At 27.1% G+C, this 27,383-nt stretch overlaps 2 pseudogenes; one reads left to right on the top strand and one right to left on the bottom strand.

The window, feature by feature from the left end:
• The first annotated feature begins 215 nt into the window (after positions 1–215).
• On the top strand, positions 216–882 carry LOC111280673 (nuclear transcription factor Y subunit A-7 pseudogene; annotated as a pseudogene).
• A 10,397-nt stretch (positions 883–11,279) lies between these two features.
• LOC149510800 (uncharacterized) lies at positions 11,280–11,994 on the bottom strand (annotated as a pseudogene).
• Positions 11,995–27,383: the final 15,389 nt, after the last annotated feature.

The raw sequence follows: 27,383 nt of genomic DNA, 5'->3' as shown, positions 1-27,383 counted from the left end.
TTTTTGCTTCTCATGATCATCTTTTATTTTGCTCTTGTTCCTGTTTCTATAAAAGCATTTTAGTTTGATGCTGTTGTTAGCTTGTGTTTGTTTTAATAGGTTTAAGTGTCATCCTAAACGATATTTCTTGCTGAAAGTTGTATAACTGGGTTTGACATAAAGAGGTATAAAAATTTATTAAGGATCTCTGACACATATATTTGCTTCCTTGGCATATGAAACTGAAGGCACGAGCTGCTTAGCCCAATCCAGATCCCTATCATAGAAGCATCTCTGCACCTTATGATGCTCAACCATATCCTCCACAGCCCTATGGTGGTCAACATATGGTGTAGAACTCCTTTTTGTGCTGTGTGTTGGGCCTCACTTCTATCATACAATTGCAATTATGGTTTTAAGACTGAAGTTGGCTTATTTTTGCTTTCCTTTTAGGTCCATCTTCAGTTGTTGAATATTCAGCAAGCTGGAGTTTCTATTCCATCAGATGCAGTTGAGGAGCCTGTGCTTGTTAATGCGAAACAATATCTGGCATCTTGCGAGGTCGACAATCTCTTGCGAAAGCTGAATCAGAGAATAAAGTTGTCAAGTCTAGGAAAGTATGTTAACTCTTTGGTTTTATGGTTCTTTTCCAATTCAAATGTTTCCATTTTAGTGTTGCTGCATTGACTCATTAGTCACCAATGCAATAATTTTGCGGCCATACTTGCATGAATCCTGTCATTTGCATGCATTGAGACGAGCCAGAGGATCGGGGTTCGGTTTCTCAATTCAAAGAAAAATGGAAACAAACAGAATGACACAGCATCAGGTGATACATCATAGTCCAACATCAATCTGAACCCTGATAAAAATGAGGTAGCTTCTGCAGAAGGCACATCTTGAAATTTTGGAAGCAATTACTTGTACATACAGTGGCCTCATTCCGAGCAGCCAGATAGCATAGGTTCGACACCAGCCACAATCTTGGTCAGTATTGCTTCATTCTAGCTCTGTACTTACAACTCAGTAGCGTGTATAGATTTTCAAGTAATAGGCATAGTTGTGCTGCACATTTTTTCCTGAGGGACTTGTAGTTAAGTTTGCAGACGTTGCTTTGCACTTAAATGGTATGATAGGACAGAACGCTGGAGTCATGTTGATTGGTCAGGTTGATTTGTGTTTCAATAGTTTTTAGCCAGAGTTAGATCTTGTTGAAGTCTAGTATTAGCCCTTTTCATTGTCTATTCTTATCAACTTGGATGATAATAATTTGAAATGGTTTTGTAAATTGTTTTGCGTGTTATATTTTGGTGCATGGTTGGCATGGCTTAGGCCCGACCAAGCCCCTAGAGCCAACGCTGGTCCAAATTGGCCCGCTGAGGGTAGGTTGAAATGAGTTGGTAGTTGGTTGGTAGGCTGGTCACTGGTCAGTAGCAGGCAGGCATACAAATGGGCCAACAGTGTAATAAAGGACGTTGCTGTTTGACATTTATTTATTTGATGACTGATTCTAAACTGCTCCAAAGTCGTTGATGCGACAGCTGATTCAGACCAGGCAGCTTGGTATCATCTAACAATAGTCCATAACTCATAGCAGGTGATGCTGTTTGACATGTTCCTGTCAAACGATAGATAATTCTCCTATAATCGGTAAGTACAAAATTTATTTCGCTTTATTAGAGGTGATCATGGTTGTAATAGAATTTGGATTTAATTTGATATTAATAATTTATATATTTATTTAAATTTAATTTAGTAAAAAAAAATTAATTTTAAAAATTTTTAAATTCAATCCAAATTAAAAAAGTTTAAATTTAAATTTATTCATTAAATTTAATTCATATAATAAAAATTTTTAAAAAATATAATTAAATTTAATTTAATAAGATTTTATTTAATTCATATATGTATCAAAATTAAAAATAAAAATTATCTATATAAAAATTAAAAATAAAATTTAAATTTAATAAAATATATATAATTTTTAGTTTTAATTTGCATATATATATATGAATTAATTTATATAAAATTCATATATATAAAATAAAAATTTTATATATATATATGAATTTAGATTGAACTAAGTTTGAGTTTTAAATTTTTTATTCAAAATTCGATTCAAAATTTAAATTAATTTAAAAATTATATTCAAACTCATTAAATGAATTTTAAATTTTTATTTAACTTCTCTCAAAACTTAAGCAAATCTTTAAACTTAAATGGATAATCCAATCCTTGAATAAGTTTATCTTAGACGGACCAATATATTCTCAATCGCCAAGTATTTGCTTGCTTTTTATTTGTAATTTAATTCGAGAGTCAATTTTATGTTTACTTTCTTTTTTTTTTTTTGTGGCCACAAAATTTTATGATTACATTAGTTCGTGATTCTTACGTAAAATTTTATTTTCATTGGTTACTTAAAAGTTTTAAATTTTTATTTGCGTTTTTTTAAATTTGTTTCATATTCATTAATTCATTAAAATAATATTAAATTTTGAACAAAATTTTTCTTGTGAATCTTCATTAATTCATCTTGTGACAAATTTTATTTATATTTAATCCGAATTTTGAAGAATCATTAATGAATTGATGAGTTTGAAATAAACTTAGAAAGTCGTGGAGAAAATTTTTATTTTTTTATGTAAATTTTTTATGCTTTCCCTTTTTTTTTCAAAAAAAAAAAAAAGATCAGTCCTGTTTTAAAAGTTTGCCCAAGATCGTGCTCAGCCTATCCATTAAAGATTATTTACGCCCTGTCTATATTAAAATATTTTAAAATATATTTTTTATATTAATTAATACTAAATTTAAATATAAAATATAATAATAAAATAATAGTTGAGGTCGAGTTGGGCTAAATGTACATGCATGCTCATCAACCAAAATGGATTGATTGGTGCGAAGAGATAAAGTTGAAGGCCTTGAATTTGATTAGGTGATGAATTAGATTAATTAAATAAAGAAGTCTATGCTAGAGGTGATAATGGTTTCAATTAGATTTGATTTAATTTATTTTTTTTAGATATTACATAATATTATAAAAATTTTTATTCGATCCGAATTGAATTAAATCGAATTTGATTAGTTTAGTATGATTTGATTTATCGATTTTTAATTTTTAATTTTATATATTTATTTTAATATAAAATTTTAATATATTTAAATAAATTTTTATATAAAATTATTATTTTTATTTTATAAAAATTTAAAAATATCTAAAAATTAAAAAATATATATAATTTGGTTCGATTCATTTTTTTTTATTTTTCACCTCCTAATCTGAAATCTGATTCGAATCTAATATATATATATATATATTTAATATTTGAATTTAATCCGAACTGAATAAAAAAATCGATTTAAATTAAACAAAATATTACAATTTTGAATCAGATTTCATATTTTTCAATTTTTTTCTCACTCTTAATTTATGCATATTTTACAAGGAAATAAAAACAAGAAAATGTTATGTTAATGGGAAAGGAAAGGCAACGTGCATTTGAATTGAACTTAAAAATTGAGTCTTGAGTGGGACAAACCATTGCTGATAACGTTAGCTACTTTTATTATTGCCCAAATCCAACTTTAGAATGTTATTTCTCTTTTCCCATGGATTTGGTCTATTTACTTTAGACAGTGCACGTTTCTTTTAATCATTACGTTGTGCTGAAGATTAATCAAGTGATCCTTAAACTTGTGCTTCATTTTATTCGGGATCAAGTTGTCGTTTTCCCTCTAATGTTGGTTTCAAGTAGAGCTCTCAAAAACTATCAGAATTAAAAAAAAAAAAATCTGTCTAAAACTTCATCTCAATTGGATTTAATCTTAAAATATTAATTCGAATCTGATTTGATTAACAAATGGCTTTTAATTTGGTTTTTTTTTTTTCATAAAATCTGATTCTTGAAAAAAAAAATTATGATATTAAAAATCAAAATTAGAGATTTTTGAATAATTCATCCCAATTCAATCGATTTGATTTTAGAAAATAAGCAAATTGAACTCAAAATGATCAAATTTAACCCCGAAGTGACAAAAATCCGAAATGATTCGTACAGGAAGCGACCCATCCCTAATGATATTGCTTTATTTAAAAGTAAAAGAAATTGAACAATACAAACGTATTATTTGGAAAATATTGGGGCTTTAAAAAATGTGCAAATGGAATTTATTATTTTTTCTAATAAATTTGATGATAAATTGGATTTACTTCAATTACTTTCAACTAAAGTTGTAATCTAGCCAAATTAGTGTTTTTTATTTTTAATTTTTCAATCTTAATTTATTATATAGAAAATCAATTATAATTAATAAGAAAGACATATAACTAAATAAAAATTTTGTAAGTATTAATCAAAATGGATAATATATCTTTTTTTTAAGATAACATTTATTGGAAATATTTAAATAAAAATTTTTAAGTGAAGTTCGTGACGTTTCTTATTAAAAATAATTAAAAAAAATTAAAATAACAAATTTGAATTGTAAATAATATTTTTAATAATTTTTTTACATATTATTTAACTTCACATTGAACTCTATTAATCTATTAATTTTTATTTTTATTAAATTTTTTATTACATTATTTAAAAAAAAAACTTCACAAACTTCAATTAAAAATTTTCATATAAAATTTATCCAACATTTATATCTATTTTTTATTTTATATTTTTTTTCATTTTTTCTGGTAATCCCTACTTTTTCTCTGTCCCAATTATTTTGAAATATCTATTATTTTGAAAAAAAAAATTGAGGTCAAGAAAGTGGTCTTTCCTGTTGAAATTGACAATGATTTTGATTTTGATTATTCAAACAATATGACAAGTCCCAATTATATATAAGATCTCCTCACCAAAGGGTATATGGAATATGCTAAAATTCAACCTTGCTTTGTTTAAAAAAACGTTTTTTTAATTTTTTCCAGCAGCAGAATCATTTCAGTTTTGCCATAAAATCAAAAAGGTTTTCTGAATTTGTCTTTTTTTTTTTTTTTTTGGGTAGTAAAAGCCAAAACTAAAGGACATTTTGAACTTCAACACGTTGTTTCTTATCTTCATTTTCTCCTCCTTAATCATTCCATTAATATTGTTTCAGACCTCATCAGTCATCACCAAATTTTATCAACTCCCAACAATTTGCATTCGCAGACAAGACAAGAGAGAAAGAATTAGGAAGAGAATAATGGAGGAGCTTTCCACTGAAACCCAAAGCATGTCCAATTCTTATTTGGTGTCTTTGATTGCAGAATATATATATATATATATATATTTGATATAAGCGAATTTAAAGTTCGATCTGATAAGAAATTAAGTATAATTTATTTAATTTATATAATTACGTTTAAAAAAAGATATTTAATAATTTTAAATTTTAAATTTTAATATCTATAAACTTTTTTTATTGTCAAATTGTGGCCTCTCTTGGATTAAAAAAAAAATGATCGATGAGTATTGTTTATCTTCCCTTAATTAAAACCCTAATATTTATAAGTATGGAAAAATTCTTTACTACCTCAAAAGTGTAGCAGAATTGCTGAAAATACAAGAGCATTTGCTATATTTGGCTTTTGCTTTACTTCCTGCAGCTGATTAATTTGAATGTTCATTAATAGATAAAAATGCTATGTGACAAGAAAAAAGAAGAAAAGAAATATATATGTGCTATGTGCATGATTCCCATGTTGGCAAGCTATATATATATATATTATGTATATATCCTTCCTGCTTGTTTGCTACTGATTTGATATAGTACTTACCATGATTAGGAGTGATATTAAAGTATTTACATGTCAAAACCCCCATGAAATCCTACCCTCCTTTTTCCTGTCCTTTCCGAAGGTTTTGACATATAAATACTTTAATACCACTCCTAATCATGGTAAGTACTATATCAAATCGGTAGCAAACAAGCAGGAAGGATATATACATAATATATATATATATATATATATATATGCCCTCGCCTCTCCTCTCACATGATGAAGCAGCCCATCTGTCAATTATCCATTCCATGGCACAATCCAGGCAGGGCCTGCATCATCAGGGGGCACCTTTACACCTTTTATCATGCATATCATGTGGGCCCCCAACACCACCTCACACGTATAATATAATACCACATAAACAAGGAGTGAGAAATGTGAAATGGAAGCAAAGCAAAGGCACACAATTCTAGGGTGAGAAATGTGCATGGTGGGTGGGGTCAATTTTATGGAGGAAGGCTGATTGATAGCTAAACATTCTCTCTTTTGGTGCATGACATGAAATGGGGTCACCCCCCTCTCCTTTCCTTCCACCCAGACTCTCCCTTGGTGCAGCACAGCAGCAGCAGGAGGACCCTTCTCTTCTGGTCTAGATGCAGGGTGCTGGGTCCCTCAGAGGGGGCTGGAAAGAGACTCCCACTCCCATATATATGCTTGTATATTTTGCTATGTCACGCAATGTGGAAGTGGAGGTGCCCCACAAAGAAAAGAGCTTCATGATCATATGGGTGAGGGGGAGGCAAGCAGACACCAAGTGAGTTTGTGTAGCTAACCATTGACTCCTTCAATACTCATCATAACCCATTATTTATACAACTAGTACTATCCATACGTTTAAAAAAAAAAATTTGACTTTTAGATTTCATAAGGTTGACATTTTCCATAAAGTGTTTTTCCATCTTTAAAGCATCCAAAGTGGAAAAAAAAAACACTTTCAAATTTTTACTCTCTTGGATTCTTCTGACTCAAGGTATGGATCTGGTGGGAAACACTTTCATTTGTTACCAAAAGCTTGGTTGGTGATGGTCGATCTTAGCAACAAAAGTTTCATACTAGGCTTTTCATGTGTAGCTTCATTCACGGCAATTAAGATTTATTTCTAGAAAATACCCTTTTCTTTTACATTTATATTTTCATACTCACTTATAGGTCTATTATAAGTTTCATTATAATGCAACAGTGAGATTAATTTTGACAATGTTAAAAATCGTAATAATGGTAAGATTGATAACAATATTAGCAAGATTAAGTAATAGTGAGATTAAAAATGTAAGATAACATTATAGGGGTTTAGGTTTTTAGTGACATTTTTTTTAACATTTAGCGGCATTTATAAACACCACTAAAAGATTTGTGACGTTTGAGAAAAATGCCACTCAGAGTACCGACTATACACACGTGAAAAATAGTGATTTTTTCAAAAAAAATATCTCAATATTAACGGCGTTTATATTTAAAACTCTATCATTTTAACAGCGTTTTTATCTTTGAAATGTCGCTAAATTAGTGACGTTTTTATGAAAAAAATAACATTGCTTTGGTGGCTTTGTATAAAACGCCACTTAACTAACGACATTTGTTGGTAAGAGTGCTGCTACTTTTAGTGACGTTTTATGATACAAACACCACTAAATTATTGATTTAATGATATTGTTGAATGCAAACACCGCCATTATATAAAAATGTATTTTTTTAATTTCTGTTAATAAATTTTATTTTCATTAAAGAGCTTAAATTCAAAAATTGAAATTAATATAAACGTAATTCACGTTTAAATATGCATCTAATTAATACAAAGTATAATAATTAGTATAATAACATTCAAATATTTTTAATAAATTAACAAAATTAAAATTAAAATATATGAAATGGATGACTGCATACATTTTGCTGGTTGCCAATTAATAAAAAAAAATTTTCACTTTAGTCACTAGTATGCTCAAGAACCTAATGAATAATACCATACAATTTTTAACATTTCATTGTAAGCTTTTTTTATATTTAAATATTTACTAAATATAATACTTGAGTTGGTGGAGCACCAAGATCATTTTCTGAAAATTGTTGTTGCATAAAATTCATAAGATGATCGAATCGATCATGCAACTGCTGAAATTTTGCACACTCTTGTTCCATTCTAGCACGTTCTTTCTCAATTTTGGCACGCTCATGTTCTCTTTCTGCTTTCATTTGTTGAAAATGTTATTGCATAGTTTGCAGCTCCCCTCTCAATATTAAAATGTCTCACGAAAACTAACTTGTTGATAATGTAAATTGCTGAGAGCTATGTCCATAGTAGGCAGATGGTGTTGGATCCAATCCAAGGCCTCGGACCCATCCATGCCTTTTTTTTCCAGCAACTTCTATGAATATCCAATTTTTCATTTCTTGCATGTTGAGAGAACCATCAAGATGCTACTTTAAACTCAGTAGCCATTTTTCTTTCGTTTTTTCCTATGAATTTATCATATACAACTATCAATTTTAATTATTAATTAATAATATGTTAAAAAGAATAAATATTTACTTTCTATTAAAATAAATGATACAAATTACCATAATTTGTTGTGTTTCGATATTCAATGTAAGATCCATTTTTTTGTGTGTTATACGAAAAAGTTTCACACGTCCAATTGTATCGCCCATCCATTCTCTTATACAAAAATATATGTTATTTTATATGATATATATCAATCATAACTTATTCATACATATCAAGCCTGTCAATCAAGTATTAACATTTCAAATAATTTTAATCTCATGTATTTATATTTTGGTCCCGTAACAACTAATAGTCTTAAACATACGCAAACAATAAAAGCATTTTGGGCTTTCACACATATCGATCATGAAAATCAAATTCAATTATTTTCTCTCGATTTAATATCAAGGATTGAAGCCATTCAATATGTTGAAAGCCATCCAAAAGTTTAATTTGTATATTTGCCTTTTATATGCAAAAATAGTCCCAAATAGACATAAATGATAACTTTTTCTCCCATATCAATTGTAGAAATCAAATTCAATCAATTGGACAAGTTTAATATCAAGTATTGAAGCTATCCAAACTGTTAATATACAACAATAAGAACAAATTTGTATTTTTACCTAAATATACATAAACAATAACTTTTTCATACATATCATCCATGTCAACTAAGTTTAAAACTTTCGATAAGTTTAATATCATGTATTAAAACTATCAAAACTATTAAAACAAAACAATAGTTGTTAATTTGCATATTTACCTTTTAATGGCAGAAAAAGTTCATTCATTGGAATAAGTTTATTATCATAAACTTACTATTTTTTTCTTTGCTTTTTTACAAAACTTTTTGATCCACTTGTGTGGCTATATTTCTATTGCTTTCTGTTACCAATTCCAATATATTTCCTTTCTTGTCATAAAAAATAATTACATATATGATAGAAATACAAATATTATCAACTTAAACCATAAAACTCTTTCATCATTTCATTATACTATACAAACTTATAAACTAGTACCTCTCATTTTTTTTAGAACCAAAATCTAACTAATTATTCATATTGCCACCTAATCACATTATGGGGTAGATTTTCCATCATTGCCTCTATAGTAGTATTTCGATCGAAATATTTATTCTTCAAACTATGCTTATAACATTTATATTTCTTTTCCAATGACTTAAGCACAAATAAAGTTTATTTTTCCAGTACAAATCTTGACTGTAATAATACAATAAGAAAAGTTTGAATAAGCAAACAAAATGTAAAATAAAAATTTTTTTATATCTAATTAATTATACTAATACCCCAATAAAGTTTAAAGTATCGATCTTAACTTCTTCTGGAACTTTATACTATGTTTCATAATGAATAGCAATTTCATTCCATTACGGGCTAGCATGCCTAGAAATCCAACCAATAGTTGAGCCTCTTCACCAATTGGTTGCCTATCAAAGTTTGCAGACACTACAATACACTCATTAGGAGATAGTATAAATGTTCTAAAGTTGTTCAGCCTTTGGTCCTCCGTTGACCATTGTTATTAACTGCAACAAATAAAAAATAAATTTATAAAATTGTAATACTTTTATCATTATACTTGAATTCAAAAATTGAAGTATATCATACATGCATTCAAATTTAAAGCATAATCAATTGATGGGGTACTATCTAAATTTGGATCTCCCGTATTTTTAGATCCAATATCAGTTGAATGGTTAAAAGTGATAGAGTTAAATCTGATAGTACGTTTATTTTTCTCTAAAGGATTCAGTCCATAGTCAATATCTACAGGTGTCATAAACAGTTCTAAACTAATATCTCTAATATGTTTTCTTTTCAACATACTCTTCTGCATCGTAGCTACCCTACATCATAAAAGTGAATATAGAAAAAATATTAGTTTAAAACATATATAAGACATTGAGAAGTTCAGAAATCAAAACCTACAATATATAAAGAACATATCGATTTAATTAAATCAAAAGATAATGTATGATTTAGAATACAATAATTATATAATAACGAATGTAACATTAATTACATACAATCATTTACTATATTATGTCTTAAACACTCAAATTATAAATTATAGATGCACCATTTCATGGTTCATAAATGTCTTCAGTAACATCTTCGTAGACCCATTGATCGTACGTACTGCAGATATTTTTCATCCAAGTTTGTTCAACAAAAGAATAACATTCAGTTCTATGTTCAACATCATCTTTGGCATTTAACTTCATATCAAATAAGTCTCTAGGTATGTTTCAAAGAACAACAAACTAACCTAACTTTTTGGGATCTTTAAAGTAAAATACTTGTTTGACTTAAGATGAAAAAACATAAAGTTCATCGATGAGTTGTTGTCCAATGTGAATTAATCGAGAAAAATTCATAAGTGTAAATTCATACTTATTTTTCTTAATATCCCTCGCACTATTCACATCAGTCTAATCACACTGAAATAAGATAACTTTTCACTTGTCATAATAATCCAACTCAATGATGTCATTAATCATGCCATAATAGTCAACATTTTACTCTAAAGGGTTTGTATCCCTAGCACTAGCATAGCTAATAGTTGATAAAGTCACAATAACTTTTGAATTTTGTGTACTTCTAAATCTCTCATGAGATTTAGTGTAAAATCTAAATCTATTGATGATGAAACCTTTGTATTGTTTCATAATTTGATTCAGACCATGTGAATGATACTTCATTTCTTTACTAACAAACTTTTCACTCTAAACCCATAAAAATGAAATAAATATATATGTTATTAATGTTATTTATATCGTAAGCATTCTATGTAGATTTCTCGTAATGGGAAGTATGACATTACTTACAGTTGCTCCTAACCATTCATGAAAATTTTCAGCAAACAACTTATCAAGCTCTCGAGGGTTTGATCATCAATAATGTGCATGATCTCTCAAATTATTTTTATACTCATTGTAAAATATCATGATAAAGTATTAACAAAAAATAAAAAATAAAAGACAATAAATTATGCTTAATGTAATGAATAATTTTCTTGTTAAAAAACTTACATGCGAAATGATTCAATTGAGTCATGATAAAAAAGAACATATCGATGTGCTTGTGCCAAAGATTTATCATCTAACTCCACTAATTCAGCTTTGCCTATTAGTTGTCCAAAACTTTGAAAAAGATAATTGTAGGCAGAGTCTATTTGCTGCATACCAACATTTCTCAATGATCTATTAAATCTCGTTTTAATATCTTTCAAATAATGAGAACAAAATGTCATACACTGTTTTGCTAAATATCTTTCAGTAATAGAACATTTCGAATAGTGTTTGTTACGACAATAAGACTTTAACCTTCTTAAAAATCTATAGCATAAAACATTAGTCATATGTTATTTTAAGTAGAGTGGCTTGATCATCAATAAAAATGTAATCAATCTATTAACAAATAATATCTTTCAATATGATACATCCATCGATAATAAACTGGCCCACCAACTTTTGCTTTATGTGGAAGGTGAATAACCAAATGCATCATAATAGTGAAAAAATTTGGAGGAAAGATCTTTTCTAAATGACATAAAGTAATCGCAGCTCGATCTTGAAGTTTTTTTAGCTCTTCCACATTTATACATTTCTGATATAGTGATTTAAATATGTTACTCAATTAAATTACCACAAAAATGACTTGGTTTAACATTGATGAACGTAAAAGAATCGAAAGTAAATCTTGCATCAAAATGTGATAATCATGTGACTTTAATGAATAAAGTTTTCACTCCTTTAGATTCACACATCTCGATATATTTGACGCATAGCCATCCAAAACTTTGACATTTTTTAAAACCTTGTAAAACATATCTTTTTCAGCTTTAGAAATCTTAAAGTAAGTAGCAAACAATTAATATTTACCGTTAGGAAGCAACTTAAGATGAAGGTTTGAGCGAATCTCCATATCAACTAGGTCAAGCTGATTCTTTAAGTCATCATTGGATCTTCTATTCATATTGAGAATTATCTCAATAAAATTTTTGCAAACATTCTTCTCTATGTGCATCAAATCAAAGTTATGGCATAATAAATTATATTTTCAATAAGACAACTAAAAGAATACTTTTTTTCATAACTCATACTTATTGGGGTTATTTGTTTCATCATCTTCTTCATCACTTTGAACATCAAGATCACCAACTTGAGTATGAGTATCACCAATTTGCGTAATACAAGACCAGACACATTCAAAGATGTCTCTCACTCTTTTCTTTGATGAAATCATTTTTTCATAAGTAAAATTGATATATTTTAACTTTGACAAGATATTAGATCCACTAATGGGTAAAGGTGATCTCTTCAACTCTTTAATTCCATCAAAAAGATGTTTTTGAAATATAAATCTATGATTATCATCTAACCATCGATGATGTCTCACATAATAAAACTTTTTACCTTTAGATAATCATGTTGAACATGTCTGTATAGCACAACATGGACAAGCATAATGACCTTTTATACTCCAACTAGATAAATTCGCATAAGCAAAAAAATCATTGATAGTTCATAGTAAATCAACATGCATATTGAAGTTCTCTTCTTTTGATGCATCATAAGTCTCAACTCTTTTTCATAATTATTTTAACTCTTTAATAAGAGGTTATAAGTAGATGTCTATATCATTATTCGAACATTTTTCCTTGAAAATTATCATAGACAATATAAATGATTGTTGCTTTATAGCAATCCACGGTGACAAATTATAAGAAATCAATACAACTGGTCAAGTACTATAAGAAATACTCATCATTTTGAATGGGTTAAATCCAATGATGCTAGTCCAAGTATAACATTTCAAGGATCAGATGCAAAGTCTGAAAACTTAGAATGAAATGACTTTTATACCATAAAATTTACAGGATGCTTCAATGATCTGTCATTCGTTCACTTCTCATGATGCCACCTCGTTGAATCTATAGTTTTGAAAGACATGAAAAGTCATTAAAGTCTTAGTATTAATAAAAAATAATGTAAAATCTTAATAGGCTTTTTTTTTACACATACCTCATCACCATCCTCATTCAACCTTTCATTGAAGTTTTTGTCCGCCCAACGAGAAATACCACACAAATGATAAAATTCTTAATTTTTTCTATCCCCTCAATACAACGTGCAATTATTGGGACAACTATGAATTTTTTCAGATCCGAGACCTAAATCCTTGATCATTTTCTTTGATTCCTTATAAGATTCAGAGATTTTTACAAAATGAAATATTTCTTTCATAAACTCTAATAATAAAGTCAAAGATTTTTTCATCCATTCACATAAGCATTTCAAGTGAAAAAGATAAACACAAAAAGATAACCTTGAATGCTTCAATCCCTCAAAAAGTTTTTCATTCATATCCTCAAGCAACTTATAAAACTTATATGCTTCTCCTCTAGGTTGTTGGTCACGTACACTTATCTCAAGTTCACCAAATTCATGTATTTCAATATTGGACTGATTAAATCCTTCATTTTGGAAAGAAAGATTATGAAAATATTAGTTATGAATGTTAAAAGCATCTTGCAATATGCCTTCAATGTCATCTGCTATAAAAGGATCATATTAGTGTTGAAGAGCCTTTGAAGTTGAAGAAACTCTAGTGAAAGATCTTGACGATACTGACTCTCCATGACAATACCAATTAACATATCCCGAAAGAAATTCAATATAAATTAAATGTTCAAAAATAACTTGACGCTTTTGTCACTCGATATTAGCACACTTTACATATGGGCATAATATCATATTATCTTCACTTGTATTCTTAAATGCAAAATTAAAAATATTTTTTACTCTATCTCTGTACTCTTGACTTAATCTTAACTTTTGCATCCAACTCTTATCTATTTAGTACTTGCTACATTATTAGACCAAATGTATATAAATAATTTATATGAAAATGAACATGTACAATACTTAAGTTTACTATGTTTTAAATAAAATATAATAACAAGACCAGTACTTACACAAAACAAGAATTCCTTATTGTGAAGTAATTTATCAGCTATCAGATATTATGAATGTTAAAACTCTACTGCTAATGTTGATAGTACCCAAGAGTATTTGTAGTTGGATCGAAATAAGGTGAATTAATGTAGGTTTTGGAGAAAATTATTTATACCAGAAAGAAAATTATGAATTGTAAAAGTTGAAGGAATAGTTGAATGAAGTAAAAACTAAAGTAAATAAGTAATGAATAGTCAAAATAGGGTTCTAAAAAACAATGCTTGAATACTAAAAGCTGAAGGAAAAGGAAAGTAAATTGTACTTAGTCTGGAAAGAGAAATAGTGTAATAATAAAAATAAACTTGAAGTTGGTGATTGGATGCGCTAAGTTTGGAAATATTTTATTGGACTGGATTATGGAAGGTGTTTACTAAGAAAAATGCGTACAATAATTTCTTCCTAAATATTTTTTAAATATATTATAGGCACCTTCAACAGAGTCGTAGTAGAATTGTTTGGGATTATTAAAGGCGTTTACGCCACAAAAAATGCTGTCACTAATTTTATCTAAATTTTTTATGTATTTATTGAAGGTGTTTTTTTTTACATAATATGCCTTCAATAACTCTTTCATTTTTATCTTACAATATCAATGAAGACGGTTTTCTACAAAAAATACCTTTAATAATTTCTTTTTAAAAATTGTTTAGGATTATTAAAGGTGTCTTCTAGTGCAAAACGCCCTCAATATTTTACTACTCAAATTTTAAAATGGATAGTGAAAGCGTTTATTGTAGAAAAATGCCATTACTAAATGCTTTTATTTTATTTTAAGTGCAAATACATTGAATAATTTCCAATTAAAATTATTGGTATTATTAATGGTGTATTCTAGTGAAAAATACCTTCAATAATTGAGAACTTAAAATTTTTAACGGTTAGTGAAGGCGTTTATTCCAGAAAAATGCCTTCACTAAGTATATTTCATTATGTACATAATTATTAAAGGTGCTTTTTGATAACAACTGCCTTCAATAATATTTGTTTAAAAATTTTGAGATTATTAAAGGTGTCTTCTACTAAAAAACGCATTCAATATACCATTACGGTTATAAAAGGTATTTATTCCATAAAAATGCCTTTAATAATTTCCCTCTAAAAAATTTTGGGATTAATAAAAGCGTCTTCTACTAACAAAGGCCATCAATAATTCTTTTTAAATTATCTACATAAATATTGAAGGTGTTTCTTGATAATAAATGCCTTCTAAAATTTGTTGGGATTATTAAAAGAGTCTTTTACTGTAAAATGCCTTCAACATACAACTATACAAATTTTAACATGGTAATTGAAGGCGTATATTCAAGAAAAATACCTTTAATAATTCCTTTTAAATTTTGTAGATAATTAGTAAAGGTGTTTGCAGATAACAACCGCCGTCAATAATTTTTTTTAAAAAATTTTTAAGATTATTAAATGCGTCTTCTATTGAAAAATACATTCAATATACCACTATGATTATAGAAGACATTTATTTCAAAAAAACACATTTATAATTCCTTTAAACTTAGTACATAATTACTGAAGGCGTTTGTTAATAACAAACGCCTTCAATAATTTTTCTCTAAAAACTTTTGAAATTATTAAAGGCATATTCTACTGACAAACACCTTCAATAATTTCTTTTAAATTATCTTCATAAAAATTAAAGGTGTTTCTTGATAATAAACACCTTCAATAATTTTCTTCTAGAATTTGTTAGGATTATTAAAGGCGTATTCTACTATAAAACACCTTCAATATACCGTCACATAAATTTTAACACGGTTATTGAAGGCGTATATTTAAGAAAAATACCTTTAATAATTCTTTTTAAATTTTGTAGATAATTAGTGAAGGCGTTTATAAATAACAACTGCTTTTAATAATTTTTTTCAAAAAATTTATGGGGTTATTAAAGGCGTCTTTTATTATAAAATGCCTTCAATAATTTGTTATAAACTTTTGAAGTCTATAATTATTGAAGGCATTTTCTATACAATACGCCATCAATAATTCCCTCCATCCTTATCATGGGGATATCAGTGAAGGCGATTTTCTACTCAAAACGCCTTAAATAATTTTTAAGAATTATCAAAGGTACTTTTTGAGGGTAAATGACTTTAATAATTTCGTTGAAAAATTATTTTTTGGATTACTAAAGGCTTTTTTTGTAAAAAATACCTTCAATAATCTTCAATAAAATGTTAAGGGGATTATTGAAGGCGTTGTTTCCAGAAAAATACCGTTAATAATAATTTTTATATTCATTCCCCACCTTGAACATCGGAATCACAAACTGCTAGTACACAAAACGATTAAAAGCTACGTTATTCAACCAAACCAAACCCTTAAACACATTTCTATCAGACCATTGGTTTCTTTATCCCTATTATCGCCACCGACCTTCAACAAATCAACGGTACGCATCTCTCTTTTTATAGGTAAGTTTTTTTTTTTAGTTTACCTTATTATTGATAATATTCGATAGAGATTTTTTTTTTAGTTCCTTAATATTTACATATGTATTTATATATTTTCATTAACTTCACCGTAAACATAGTTGTCCAAGCACCTTTTATTACATATATGATGTTTCTATGTAGTACACCTTAAATATTGTGGTTTGCTAAATCTTGTTATTTGATATTGTTTTGGTTAATGGTATTATATGATATTGGGGGGCTGAATCATATGCTGACTGGTTTACTAAACCTTGTTGCCAAATATTGTATTGCCAAATGGTATTGTATGATATTGAATGGCTAAATTATATGCTGAATGTTTGCTGAACCTTGTTGTTTGATATTATTTTGTTAAATGGTTTTGTATGATATTGAGGGGTTAAATCGTATGCTGAATGGTTTGCTGAATGATGTTTCTGAGTGGTTTGCTGAAGGGTGTATTTGAGCACATTGCTAATTGGTATGCTGAATGGTGTTTCTGTACGTAGTATAGTATTGGTTGTATTTAATTACGTACAATATTAAATTTAGATGGTCATATTGTGTAATTCGTATAATTATGATTAAGATTGCAGGTATTATGGACTCCGAACAACATCATTCTCCTTCTAATGAACATGCGTAAGATACAGCTATAGGTCAAAAAAGAAAGGGAAGGGGCCCAAATAAATAAATTAAAGTGCGTGACACAAAAATTCATGTTAACTTTAATCAAAGTGGGCAGCCTATGTCTGAAGAAGCTACCAAGATGGCTATTCATATTGGTGTCATCGTCCGTCGTAAGATTTCCATTACGTACATTGATTAGTGATGAGTTTTTGATGACATAAATGATGATATATGAGAGTCGATTGTGGTATATTTATTCAACTATTTCGTAAAATTTGCTAAATGATCATTTAATTGAAATTCAATGTGTTCATACAAATTATGTTAACTTATTTAGGAACAGTTCGACGTTTCAATTGACTGTAAAAAGATTGTGTTACAATTTACTAGGAAAGTATTTAGAGACTTTAAAAGTATATTGATAACTCAATATATTTTACCATTGGCTGGTGAATGTGATGTATTCACTATTTCACCTGTGGCATATACAGATGTTATAAGTATTGAATATTGGATAAATTTTATTCAATATCGACTTTCAAAAGATTTTTCAGTACGTAAACCCATTACTAAAAAAGGCTTGGTCGGGTTTATGGGGTTGGTAAATTTGTCTTGCCATCAAATTTTTTTGGTAATCAATAAAAAATCTCGTGAATGAGAAATGCACAATATGAAGCAATTATTGAGCAACAACAACAATGTATTGATGACCAGGAGTAACTCTTTAATGAGTAACAGCAAAGACTCGCTGCTTTGGAGTTCATGTTGGCAGCAGTGTAGCTTAATATGCCAGTACACCGATTTGACAGCATCGTCCCGGTAGGAAAAGCTTTCATTGCAAGTAAGAAAGTGAACCCATCTTTCGTTACCACCTAAAAAGTATGATATTGTTTATAATTTTAATATTAATTTATTTATTATATTGATTGGTTTGATTTTAATACTTATATTTCATTAAATATTGTAGCAAGATGTTCAAACTCACAGTATGACCCTTGCTCAGGCTTCTATAGATGGGTTATCCAAATATTCGCTAAAACATTTATTCGGAGAAAACTTTATAACCATTGAGTCTGAGGAAGGGTTATTTGATAAGCCATTATTTTTTTTCATTGGTGTGGAAGAGGTTAAAGAATTTTGTGAACTGGATGAATTATCAGCTGTTGATATCGTTGCTTATATAAGGTTAGCTTATAAATACAAATATGCACATTCAATATGTAGTAATCTATATTATGGTATAATACTAACTAGCAATATTGATTGTTATCATGCAGCTTCCTATATAAAGAGCTCAATAGAAGCTAGTTGATTAATAGATTTAGATCCATTGGCCCTAACTTCATTAGTGAGCAGAGTGGCACAGCCACTTATTGTGCTAATCATGTGATCTTATGCATGAAAAGATTGGTTGATTATTATTTGCTCCTTTATAATGCACAGTAAGCTATATTCCAACCTTACCCAAATCTGATCTGATATGTAATTTGATTATATTATTATTATTATTTTACAATCGTCATTGGGTGACACCAAATCTTTAACGCCATACTTATTTAATTCAGTCAATCCAACGACAATGCCTAACCCTGATATTTAAATTTTTATAAAGATGTATTACACTTTATTATATTATATATCTTCTGTTTCTTCATAAGTAATTTTATTTATGTATTAAGTAATTTTTTTCTTTTCAATTTAGGGTAATATCTGCATTCAATAAGAAGATAAAAAAATTGAAATGGGTGATATTATCGATAAATGTGAAATATATTCTTTTATGCTGAGTTTGTGTAGATAAATATTTCATAAATCCACTTAATTTAATTTTTAGGTACCTCGTCAACCTGGTAATACTGAATGTAGATATTATGTCCTTCGTTTTATACGAGAGATAATATTAAATGATTTTATAACCATACCATTCAAGGTTAGTATAAATTTCATAAACTTGTTATATCTTCAAAAAAAATAAAAAAGTACATTATGTTTTCATTTCTTAGCATTTACATTTGATTTTTTTTTAGTGGGGGAGTAAAGAAAGCTTCATGGGAGAAGAACTGGATGAAGTTCGCAAAAATGGTGTGATTATGTATTATCATTTATCAATGTTGATAAACCTCAGGTTAGACATTGTTGGTTGAATGTAAATATATAAGGAACAAATTGTTGTAATGTTTTGAACATGTCATGTTGAATGGAAACTTTAAGTTTGTACATTAGGGTATTGGTTTAATATTATTGTTATATTTAATATGAATACACTATGTGTACTTAATAAATTGTTGAGTACGATTATTTAGAAAAGTATATTAATATGACAACGTTATTAGTTTTAATTTTGGATGTGTCGTCAAGTTATTGAAATCCAATAATGTTTATTATGTAAATTTCAAAATATAATTCGTAGTATCATATATATAAACCAAATGTTATCTAGGCATAAATATATAACTGACAGTAAATATTTTTTGGGCATAAACCTATAACTTACTTGACATATACAATATTAAATATGTTTTTTCTATGAGATTAATGATGGCATTTTTTAGCAAGAAAATGCCTTGAATCATCCCTAACAGAAAAAATTGAAGGTGTTTTTTACTAAAATCTCCTTCAATAATCACCCCAAAAATTTATTGTATGAATATTAAAGGTGTTTTGGGCAAAAAACGCATTTAAGAATCCGTCTCATTTTTTTTGTATGGATTATTGAAGGCATTTTAAAAAAATACCTTCAATAATACCAACTAAAAATTAATCGAATGGATTATGAAAGGCATTTTTCTACGGGTAATACCTTGAATAATCCATAACAAAATATTATTGAAGACATTTCTGGATATAATCGCTTTCAATAATTCGATCATTAAAATTTATCGTCTGAAATATTAAAGGTGTTTTTTTATCAAAATCGCCTTCAATAATCCCCCTAAAAATTTATTGTGTTGAATATTAAAGGCATTTTGGGCAAAAAATACCTTCAAGAATCTGTCTTGTCTTTTTTGTATAAATTATTGAAGGTATTTTAAAAAATTACCTTCAATAATACAAACTAAAAATTAATCGAATGGATTATGAAGAGCATTTTTCTACAGGTAATGCCTTGAATAATTCATAACAAAATGTTATTGAAGGCATTTTTGGATATAACCGCCTTCAATAATTCAACCATTAAAATTTATCATCTGAAATATTAAAGGCGTTTTGAGCCAAAATCATCTTCAAGCATCCATTTAAAATTTTGTCTATGGATTATTGATGGCATTTTTGACAAAAATCGTCTTTAATAATCACAACAAAAATTTATTGATTAGATTATATAAGGCGAGTTCGGCTAAAAATACCTTAAAGAATTGGCTCCATATTTTTTTCTATAGATTACTAAGAGCGTTTCTCTGTGAAAAATGCCTTCAATATTTTTTGTAAAATTTTTTAAAGTAATTAGTGAATGTGTTTTTGCCAAGAAAATGCCTAGAATAATCAATTAGAAATAATCTCTGCAAAAACCCAAAAAAAGCTAAAGGGAAGGATCGAACTTACAATCTTATGGTTAACATACGTACGATCCAAACATTTTGATATGATATCTATTGAAAGTGTTTTTGGACAAAAAAGACTTCAATAAGCTTGTGAAATTTTTTGGTCCAATTATTGTAGAAAATGCCTTCAATAATCTCATACAATTTTTTATTAGGTGATTATTGAAGGTGTTGTCTGCCAAAAATACACCTTTAGTATTTACTAAAAAATTTATGGCAGGATTATTCAAGGCATTTTAGTTGAGAAATGCCGCTGATATCAAGTCTTGGGTGGCGTTTATAAGTAACAACGCCGCTATTTGAATATTTAGTGACGTTTTGATAATAAACGCTTTAAGTTTTATAAAAACATGGAAGCTAGTGGTATTTGTAAGTGAAAAGCCGCTACAAAACTGTCACTAATACGCCATTTTCTTGTAGTGTAAGATTGTAATTAATGGTTAAAACTTAATTCAATAAAATGATGAGATTTATTATTGTGAGTTAATTAATTCATTTGACAACGCAACAAGAGTTTGCTTCTCATTGTACTCAAGTTTTGTTTTTCAATGTCAAAACAATATTTCAACACATTTGAAAAGAATTCCTCAGATTTTAAAAATAATGGTAGAGGTGAAATTGTAATTGTAATAATGAGATTAGGGGTTTGTAATAGTGAGATAAAAACTAGTGGTTAAATAATGTTTGATTGGTAGAAACAATGGTGACAATAAGGTGAGAAAAAGAAAATTATCATTAAAAATATTAAATTAAAATTATTTTTCACTTAAAATATTATAATTATATTATAAATTTTGTTTAATATATTTCTCTTGAGCATCTAGTTCACTTGGAGCTTAGAGCTTGAAGATTTCTCTATATTAAATTTATATTTATTAATGTATTTATTTTAATTTTCAACTTCTAAGTCATAGAAATGTATCTAATGTGAAACATATTTTAGAAATATTCAAAATGATATTCAAAATTTAATTTCAGGTATCAATATACTTTAATGTTTAACATAATTAAAAAGTATGATTATGTGCTAATGAATCAATCAAAAAGTGTCATTTTATTAAAAAATATCACATCATTTTTTTTATCAATGACTAAGATAAACATGTGGCACAATCTTAAATTTTATTTTTTAAAATTAATTTTAAAATAGTTTTTATATATGTGTTTATTTATTACATTAAGTAGATCAAAAATGAAAAATATTAAACCACAAATTGAATCCTAAAAAGAAATTTATTATAAAAAAAGCCAAAATGCAAAGGAAAAAAAAATAAGGGCAAAATGGACAATTGATAGCTATAGTGAGGACATAATTTTGGTTAAACAATATGCTTAGTCACTAAACTTTAGGTATTTTTTACTTTGATCACCAAATTTTGAAAAGTTACTATTGATCACTAACATATATGATATTATTTTTTTTGTCATCCTTATAACTACATATTGACATAACAATATCACATCATTTATCAGACACTATATGGTACTATTGCACATCATTTTAACATGTGAAATGATATTATTAATGTGGTATTATAAATTTCAAAAAAATAAAAAATTATTTTTTTGTCACTTAATTTTTAAGAATTTCTGTTTTGATTACTTAACTTGCATAAAGTTTCATCAGACTTAAACTCTTTAAGCTTTCTTGTATTGGGTTCAATTAAAGATGGCAAACGAGCAACTTAGATAAGCTTTGGGTTTAGTTATTGTATACACCTTGAAAATAAATAAAAAGATAAAATAATTTAAGAAAAACAGAAAAGATATAACATGTGATAAGATTTGGTTTAAAATTCAATTGCTTTTTGAAATTAAAATGCAAATTGAAAAGGATAGGATGCTCAATTTAAACAAAGATCCTATCTTCAACATCATTATTTAATCCATTGGCAGACCACCAAATGGGGGCAACCATTTCTAGCAGTAACCAAAACCAATTCTAACCTAACCATAATTCCAGATTCATCAATAGAACCTAAACAGCCGATAGCTATCACTCAGCATTCCATCATCGCTTGTAAACAACCTATCGAGAGTCCTTCTTGTCAATTCCATTCAACCTTTCAAAAACTTAAGTTCACCATTGCAATTTTGATCCACTACTTCTGGTAGTCCTCGATTCCCATCCTCGTCAACCCGTAAAACATCAACCGAAGTCCCAACATATCCCTATAAACCATTAGCCCCAATACTTTACCTCAGTGATTCCATTAAACCTAAAAGCATTCACTTATACCCAAAAATTACTCATACTCAGTAAGCGCACTTGATTCATGATCCTCACACACAACATAGTTGAAAGCTAATAAGATGCAATAATCATACACAAATTTGGTAGCAATAATAGAAACAAAGGCTATAATGTTGGATTTGTAGAGATTTTCAATCTAAAAAAGGCAACAAGAAAGAAGAGTTCTAAGGCTGGTAGGGTAAGCTAATTTTAGATTTCCTTTCAGGTTCTAAGTCAGTTTGAAGAATAAGGAAATACCAGTAGTGACGATGGCAGGTTGCAGCTACAAAAAAGGATATCTGGCAACTGTTTATTGGGTTGTGAATTTTTTATCCTTGGTCAGTGCCTTGAAGAAATAAATGCAAAAATAAATAGCAAGTACAAGTGGTCGAATGACCATTTATGGAGGCAACGACAACCTTGTTTGATGGCTGAAATTTTGGTTTGGTAAGAAGGATGACATAGCTGGTTTCATAGAAATAGGGGAAAAAAAAAGATAGGGTTTCATTTATGAAAATAGAAAATGATACAGTGATTCAACCCGGCTTTGAAGACCAGGATTTTGATCCATTTCTAGTCCAACCTAATCGTTCCAACCTACGGGCTACTACAAGGGCAATCTGACCCAGTTACAACCTATTTTTTTTAACCTATTTTCCAACAGCCTTATTGAGCCACCAAGATGAGTGATGATTCTTTTTTGGTAATTTTATGTTATTTTGCTTATTAATTATTTATTCATCTTTTGAGTGAAAGTTTTTAGGAATAAATAAATAAAAATGTTTTCAAAGAATGATCATAATTCTATAATACCAAAAATAAAAATTTCAAAAGAAAAATATTTTAAGGAAAAGTTAAAAGTATCAATTTTTCTTAAAAATAAAAATTTCAAAAGATATTTTTGAGAAAAAGTTGAAAGTATCAATTTTCCTTAAAGGTAAAAATTTCGTAAAAAGGTATTTTTGAAAAAAAGTTGAAAGTATCAATTTTTCTTGAAAATAAAAATTTCAAAAAAAGGTATTTTTGAGAAAAGGTTGAAAGTATCAACTTTCTTTGAAAATAAAAATTTTAAAAAAGTATTTTTGAGAAAAAGTTGAAAATATCAATTTTTCTTAAAAATAACAATTTCGAAAAAGTATTTTTGAAGAAAAGTTGAAAATATCAATTTTTTTTGTGTAAATGCATGAATTTTTTTAAATAAAATAAAATAAAATAATGAAAAAGATCCCTATAAAAGGTTGAAGCATTATTCTTTTTTGTTTTTCTCTTTTTCTTTTTTGAAAATTTTTTTAATTTTAAATAATCCGACGATAGAGCCTCTACTAGAGAAACAGTAGTTTGCTTGTATACTTTTGAGGTGAGAGAATTTTTTTAATTTTTTGTCAAAAGTATTGGAGTAAATTAAGAATAATTTTCAATAATTAATTAATTGGTAAAATTTTTAAAGCTTAATGGATATCGTAAAATCGAGCTGGTACCATCTTTCGATGAGCATTGTGGGGGTGCTATAATCTTTCTCACATGTAACCATATTCTCAAACCTAGTTATGTTTTTGCAGATATTGAATCTACCTTTTAAAGGTACCTAAGTCAAACTTATAATTTTTCTTTAAAAAAAGACAGATTTAGTTAGATGGTCAATTATACCTAAAAAAAAATTAGTGACGACTTCTAAATCAATGTCTAGCGATAGGTCCGTGAACCTAGAGGTTATGACAATTATTTTGGATTAAATTATTTAAAGTTAAGAAAAAATTAGATCATTTCGATTTTAGGAAAAGTTTGGGCAAAAAAAATCAAGTTATTTTGAATTCAGGCTAATTCAAGTCAAGTTAATTTAGATTGGGATAATTTTAGGTTTGGGTAATTTTGATTTTTGATTTTTTGGGTTTAATACTTTAGTTATTTATATTTAATTTGTTAACTTTTAAAATAGTATAAATATAATTAATTTATATAAAAATTAACTTGTCAAAATTAATGATTTAAAAGTAATTTGCTAATGATGTGAAATTATGTTACATTAAATATAAAATTAACTTTGTTCATGTTAATAATTTATTAATATTTTTATTAACCAATATTTAATATTTATTTAAAGTATTTTATGCATTAACTATTAATTTATTATTAGTGATTCATATTAATATTACATTCAATCGTGTTCATCAACATTACTTATCAGTATCGAATTGAAAATGAGCAAAGATAATTTTAAGAAGACATACTATAAAAGACATCACTAAAAAGTATGCTAATATGAAAAAGAGTATTATTAGTATTGATTACTTAATTGGTATAATGCTTTTATATTTAAACTTTTTTTAAAAAAATTTACTTAGATGTAGTATTAATCTATTATATAATTGACCTTTTAAAATAGTATAAATGCAAAAATAAAATGACAAAATTACCTATTGTTTTTTGACTTAGCTTTGTACCATTAGCATCACATGACTTCACATAGTTGGCTTGTTTTTAATTTTTAAGTTATAACATTTGATTTTGAATGTTAATTTTTATATAACAAAAATAATATAAGTATAATTATATATATACAAATTATAATGTATAATTTTAAAAACTTTGTTCATAAAAAAACTTAAGATATTTATTTGTTTAGTACAACTAATCTTAATACTAATTACTTATATATTATAATATTATTATATTTACTAATTAAAATAAATATAATATTATTATTCTAATTAATTATATTTTGTTTAAAATTAATAAATTTTTTTATTTTTTTAAATTAAATTAATTAATTGGTTTTTTTGTCATTTGACGTAAGTTAGACATATGCTAAATTTTAATATAAAATAATAGATAAAACATTAGACGTATAATAATATTTTAATAATATATATTTTAATTATTCTATATAAAATTTAAAAATCTCACTAATGACAAATAAAATAATAATAAAAATAATAAATAAACAAATTATTCTAAGTCAATTAGGATGTTAATGAGACAAATATTGGATAGGTAGAGAATTTTTCATCTTTATTTTAATTTTTTAAAATATTCTCATTTTTATACATGTTTTGGATAAAAATTTATAATCATTTTCATCTTCAAGAAAATTTAGCGGATATGAATAATTTTTTTTACCTATAGTTCTTAAAAAAAAAACAAATATTATTTATTAAAATAAATAAAAACTTGTAAACAATACATACACATTAACCAAATAAAAATTGAAACTCTAATAAAAAACTTGTTAATATATATCTTTAAATTCTTTTAATATTTACAAATATATATGAGCACAAGACAAATGTTATATTTTTTATTTTTATATTAAATAAATATTTTAAAATTATATTTATTTTCATTTTCGTCTCAAAATTTAATATCTTTATCTATACTTCACAATAAAAAATAAAAAATTTCATTAAATTGGATCAAATTAAAATCCGAATATTGAAAAAGAAAAAGCAAAAGGAGTGATGGAGGAACATTTGTTGAACAGGGCATCTTTGTCGGATTCGGGTCCTGGGTTGGCTCACTCACCCGGATCCACACCCAGGTTTAGGCCTGAGAGAAAAAGCGAACTTTGTCAATCTTTTTTCTCACCGCATGCATGCCCACAGAGTATTTTCACATGCATGATACATCATACATACTACACACATACATAGATTACCATATGCATGCATGCATCACATAGGCTATATGATAAAGGAGCAACCAAACAATATGGCATGGAGAAAGAGAGATAAAATACAGATATTGCAGTGATGATAGAAAGAGAAACAGGCTATTTTTCATTAAATTTTTTTCATTTTTAATAGTAGTGAATTTTTTATATATACAGTGAAAGAAAAAAAATTAAAAAATTCCTATAATAGATATAATAATTTTAAATATAACATAATAATATTATTAAAAAATAATATTAAAAATATAAAAAAAGGTTTATAATAGATAACTATTGTATATAAATTTAAAAAAGTAAAAAATTATATTTTATATTTATTATATTAACATAAATTATGATATAATAATTTTTATATTTTATATATATTTAATATAAAAATAAGTAAATATATCACTATATTACATTATTTTGTTATAAATAAAAACAATTCAGCCTCTCATTTATTTTTCTCTCTTTTTTTTTACTAATAAGTACAAAATACAACACATTCTTTGATTAAAAAAATTTAGTTTTATTTATTGTTGTCATAAGAAGAGAGAGAGAGAGAGAGAGAGAGAGAGAGTAGTAATCAGCAGACAGTTTTGTTTGATTTTTTTTCTTTGATTTAGGCAGAAAAT

This window comes from Durio zibethinus, chromosome 28 (genome assembly GCF_047325235.1).
Source record: "Durio zibethinus cultivar Kanyao isolate XHJ-2024 chromosome 28, ASM4732523v1, whole genome shotgun sequence".
Taxonomy (NCBI): Eukaryota; Viridiplantae; Streptophyta; class Magnoliopsida; order Malvales; family Malvaceae; genus Durio; species Durio zibethinus.
This window is presented reverse-complemented; position numbering and strand designations above follow the sequence as displayed.